Consider the following 6,000-nt stretch of genomic DNA (forward strand, 5'->3'; position numbering starts at 1 on the left):
TACATTCATCAAAATGGGCTTATCAGACTCCCAGGATATAAAAGGGAAAATCAAAGAGGATAAGGAGAGTGCAGAGAAGGACTAAGTAATTGCTTTCCATTATTCCTCACTATAGAAGAAGACTGGAAAAAGACCTGTCACAGAGCCCTTGTTTATTAGTAGTGAAGTGAGGCTTTTTTAGAGAACAGATTGAAACAAGAAATGATGAAACAACTTAACTTTCAAATAAATACCCAGGTGTGGCTGGAATTCATCTGAAACTTCTGATGAAACTGACACATGAAGCATCTTGAATTACAAACAATATGGCATTCATCATTACAAGACATACCACTTCTTCGCACAGCTAATGTACTGGCAGACAGAAAGGTCACAAACATTGCACCCATCTCTATAGTGTACCAAAGAAATGTAGAGGAGTTCACTTTATTCTGGTACCAGAAAATAGATCAGAAAATCCATAAGGATAGAACTATAGAGCACCAAGCTTGGTATCAAAGAATAGCAAACAATCATGAGTTATATAAGGAAACAACTAGCTTATTTAACATGTAACTATTTGAAAGAGTTAACAAAATAATGGATAAAGAGCCAGAGGATATTTAGGCTTTCAAAAGGCATGTGCAAGAGACTATTGAAGCAATTTTGTAATTTCTGGGATTGAGAGGTAAAGCGCTACCATGGATTATAAAAGGTTTCAGAGACAGGAAGCAAAGAGTAGAGATAAATGGTTGATATTTAGCATACAGAGAGGCTAATAGTAAAGTGCCCCAGAGATCAGTTTGAGGACAGGTATTGCTTTATCTGAAGGTGTGAATTGTGAGGTGGCATCATTATTGATGACAGAGAATGTAGATTGGTCAAGAGAACAGGAGGGCTGCCAGGAATTCCAGAGGACCTAAGAAAATGCATATGTTAACTGGACAGCATAATGGTATATATGAACAAAGGCCATGTACATTGGAAAAAATAATCTAAACTATTCCTATGCACCAAAATTTTGAGTGAAGTGTTGTAATATCTCAGGAAAAACATTGATATGTGCACTGCTCAGAAAAAAAATAAAAGCCTAGTTCAATATTCCTTGGTGATTTTAAAAATTAACAAGATATTAGGAGGCTGTAAAAAGGGGAGAGAGAACAATATAGAAAAATATTATAATTATAAATTATATGTATAATATTATATTATACATCCTTGCCTTAGATACTGTATTAGTTTAGATCACCTCATTGCCAATAAAACATAGCAGAAATAGAAAAGATTCAAAGAATGGCAATGAGAATTATTAGAATCAGGAGAAGGAAGGGTTCCAACAGGGAGAGCTTTAAAAGATTATTGCTATGTAGTTTGGAAAGGAAAAGAGTAAGAGCAGGGGTGGGCAAACTACAGTCCGCGGGCCACATCTGGCCCACGGGACTGACCTGCCCAGCCCCCGAGCTTCTAGCCCAGGAGGCTAGCCCTCGGCCCCTCCCATGCTGTTCCCCCTCGCCTGCAGCCTCAGCTCGCTCGCTTCGCCACCGGCGCAATGCTCTGGGCTGTGAGCTCCTAGGGCAGCGCAGCTGCAGAGTCCGGCCTGACTTGGTCTCCGTGCTGTGTGGTGGCGGCAGCAGCATGGCCCGGCTCCAGCCAGGCGGCGCGGCTGTAGCGCCGCCAGCCACCGGTGCTCCAGGCAGTGCAGTAAGGGGTCAGGGAGCAGGGGGGGTTGGATAGAGGGCAGGGGAGTTCGGGGTGGTGGTCAGGATGGTGGTTGGGGGGAAAACAGGGGGTTGAATGGGGGCAAGGGTCCCGGGGGCAGGGGCAGTCAGGGGCAGGGGTTCCAGGGGCAGTCAGGGGACAGGGAGAAGGGGGGGTTGGATGGGGCAGGGGTTCCTGGGGGGGAGGGGGCGCTCAGGAATGAGAGTAGGGGTTGGATGGGGTAGCGGGGATCTGGGGGCAGTCAGGGGACAGGGAGCGGGTGTGTGTGGATGGGGCAGGGGTCCCAGAGGAGCCGACAGGGAACAGGGGGGTTGGATGGGGCAGGAGTCTGGGAGCGGGGGCAGATAGGAGGTGGGGGCCAGGCCACTACCCCCTCCCCTAACAGGCCCTCCATACAATTTACGAAACCCGATGCGGCCCTCAGGCCAAAAAGTTTGTCCACCCCTGAGAAAGAGGGTTTATTATGTCTACATCTAAAATAATGAACAGTATAGAAGGAACTTATCAGGTCATCCTATTTATCCTACTCCTATCATGAACAGACGCTCAAAATAAAAAAGGCAACAATGCGAAATGTCTAAATATTCCATGATTCTCCAGGATATTCCACAGGATATCATGCGGGCAAATAGCTTTCTAAGCTCCACAAAGGGATTAAAAATGTATATGATTAAGAATAGTGTTTTCAGTTGCATTACCTAGGATAAAATTACAGGAGCTACCAAACTTCATGCTTCTTGGTGTACACTGATCAATAACTGGAGTGAGAAGGAAATTTTCCCCACATAACACTATTGCTGAATTAGTTTTATTATGTGGAATCTGTACCAGTATTCCCATTTTCAATACTGTATTATATGGACCATTGTTACCATGAGAGACTTTTGAACCCGTAAGACCAAACTTACAGTCCAAATCAACTCTCCTCACACATCTTTGGAGTTAAACGAAACATCACTTGACTCTCTGAGTGCAAATCTGAAATACATTTGTGTCATTGAGTGTTTTGCAGTGCTTAGATACCCTTTGTGTGGTTGCCATCAATGTTTTTAGAAACTGTGCCTTGAGACAATGGTAGATGGTCACTATGGATGTACAGACCATATCTTTTATGAAAAGATGCATTTTCCATGGCAACAGAAATGCATGAAAGCTTTCAGAACCCTCTTTAACTTTATCTTTTTGTTTTGAGCTGCTTAAAGAGTTCAAATTGCAGAAGCAGATAGGAAATTCTCAGCTAGATTAATGGAGGTGAGTCGAATAGGGCAAAATTGACATGTCTAACACTTATCTATAGAAAAACCCAGACTCTCTCACATTGCTTCTCACTGCAGTTGGCATTGCTTTTCTTAGAAATGCACTGGTAACTAATGTCCATTTTATAATCCAATATAACTGAAAGATATGGGGAAACTGAGAAGAGTCATAGAAATTTGGGTTTCAGGGAGAAGTCATATTTTTTCATTGTGCTGACAAAAGTCCTTGCTCTGAAAGATGCACTAGAAATATTTGTGGTTTTGTGCTATGGAGAAATTTAGATTTTACAATGAAAAAATTAGAGTTTTAAGACTACATTTACATTTCACTTTTGTGTTCTAGGAAATGTATACTGATTAAAAGTCCAGTTTCACTGGCTAACACTGATTCTCTTTAAAAAAAATACAATTTCTAGACGTGGTATTTGACATGAGCAACTTGTCTGTTTGTTCAAGGAGCTCAATGAGTTGTGAAGAAAGACATTTAAACTAGAAACGCCGTATTTTATTTGACAATTTTATTAAATATTAAGCCTGATTTAGTAAACGTTTAATCAAATGGAAGCACAGGTCAGCTATGGGACTGCAGAGAAACTGGATAATAGTCAATGTTATTTGATGGAGTCGATCAAGTTTTATATATATCACACCAGAACATTAAAATCAGAGTTAATTTGACACAGTTATTATCATATAAATTTGAGCCACTTCCCAACGCTACACTGAATCCCAAAGTTACTCTAATTGGTATTCTAAACAGTTTGCCAATCTAAAGCTAAAACCTGAGGCTTAAGTAAATCTAACTATAATAAATGGAAGCCCGTAATAGGTTTATAAAATATGGATATTTACAGCCTTACTGTTGTTGAATATATTATGACATAATACGAGTGATATAGGGAAAATACATTTAAATACATCCTGCATTTTTCTACGGTAAATGATTTAAATTTTTTTTAAACTTCAATGCATGTGACAGAGTGCTTATCTATATTTCGTGTATTTATTTTTACTATTTTTTCATGCTGAGAAAGCCTCATAAAATAGATGTCTCATTTCCATACAGATCCTAAGCAGGTATAAAATCATACACCAGCACACTTTGTTACATGCATATAATGAGGGACAGTAAGTACATATAAAAGAAGGCGAAATGGTGACTGGGCCAAGGGCAGGGCATTTGGCAAAGTCAGCCTTATATTTTACAGTGGTTACAGGTTGAGGCAAAACCCACAAACTGTGGGGAAGCCACACACAAAAAAATAGCTGAAGTTTATAGCAAAAGGACTTGACCCAGAGAAACCATTACATGCTGTCTTAGGCACACAGTGCGCACTCACTCAGTCTTTCGCAGGCAGAGCAGGGTCAATAGCTCCCAACTGCAACAGAATCCTGCTCAATATCGTTAGTGGCAGAGCTCAGAGAATCATTTTCAAAGAACATGTTATCTGACAGGTGTAGCCTCACTTTATTCTCCCAGGATCTCTCTGAGAGCTCAGCACCATTTCCTAGAACTGATTTGTCATCTGAAAGAATCTGTGGATTTTTTTTTTTTTTTTTTAATTCTCTGGACTGACTGATCCTGACTAGTTCTCAATGGGCATGAAAAAGTCACTATTTGAGCTGGGTTGGTTCGATGTGAGGAGTCGAACAAATCACATGATATTGTTTATGTTCTGTGCTTGGACAGCATGCAAGTACTTCCAGCCAAAATGTTAGTGTTTGTGAAACTAGAATTTGGTTTGTACAAATTCTTGTACATGCAAACATGAAATCCACATTTGTGCCAAAAACTAGATTGCACTTATATTTGCAGCAAGTAAACAAACAAACTGGTGCAAACAAATTTATTTTAAAATTCCACACATTTTACAGGGAATTTGTTGCAATGTACATATAAATTCTACTTTTATATGTATTTAAAGGGTTACCCAAATAGCTTCATATGTAAAAGGTGAAACTGGTGTCTCCTTTGCTATTTGACAGCAGCGGTTTCAGAGTGACAGCTTAATAACAAAAGTATTTGGAGGTAGAGCTTAGAGACAGCTTTGGGAACAGTAGTCTTGGGTGAACCAGTGGAAAGAGAAACCTCTGCATGATGGATGCAGCTGTTCAAACAGAACTGCAAATGCTGGAGTTCTGAGAGTGGAATTACATCTGTGATATTTTATTTGGTGACTGCTCCTTTTGCCACCAAAATCTGTTCAAGACATAAATACCTGTTAATCAATTTGATTAGGAATAGAGTATTTCTGCTTGCGCATCCACACTTATTTTTCCCTAACAACAGAATATCCCTTGCCTGAAGTCCATTCTTTCCCATCAACTCAGCCTGTGACGTTTTAAAAATCTGAAGATTTTAATTTTTCTCTTTGAGCTTCTAGAAAAATAAACATAAAACATTTGGAAAAGTAAAATAATATAGAAAAGTCTACATATTAGTCTCAGCTTTTCAAAAGCATAAAGAACTTGTAACACAGTTGTGGGCCCAGAGATACCGGTTTTCAGTTTACACCAAAAGAAACTGACCAATGATTCTACATTTATAATATTTTATTTTAAAGAATAAAAAGACTGATAAAAAGGAGACTATGATATTCCTCTAAAGAAAGTTTTAACTTTTATTGACTTCCTGTGCATCCTGTCTGCTGTAATTTACTTCTGATTCACATTTGTCATTCACTTTCTGGCCATGCAGAGCTACAGCATGGGAAGCAGCACAAGAAATGTGTGTATGCATGCATGCATGTACACTTCTAAGGCACTTCTAAGCAACTGGATGGCTGAAAGTTGAGTGTCTGATTCCTGTGTCATTGCTCTGGGTCAAATGCCATCATTTCTATGTACTAATGAGACAACATATTTCAATTAGAAAGTCACAATTAAAAGAAACTATCACAGGCTTTAGGACCCTGAACAAAGATCATGGCTCCTCTATTGAGCCACTCTATGTCAGCTGCTTGAATCCTCCATGCACAGTTAATTTAACTTAAAAATAAGTGTGTGTGTGTGTGTGTGTGTGTGTGTGTGTGTGTGTGTGTGTGTG

General features: G+C 39.7%; 1 protein-coding gene across 1 annotated transcript in view; it reads right to left on the bottom strand.

The window, feature by feature from the left end:
• Positions 1 to 6,000, bottom strand: part of GRID1 (glutamate ionotropic receptor delta type subunit 1) — an 800,331-nt gene that overhangs the window by 30,762 nt on the left and 763,569 nt on the right. The gene's annotated exons all lie outside the window — the stretch shown is intronic.

This window comes from Terrapene carolina, unplaced genomic scaffold (genome assembly GCF_002925995.2).
Source record: "Terrapene carolina triunguis isolate 2854851 unplaced genomic scaffold, T_m_triunguis-2.0 Scaffold95, whole genome shotgun sequence".
NCBI lineage: Eukaryota > Metazoa > Chordata > Testudines > Emydidae > Terrapene > Terrapene triunguis.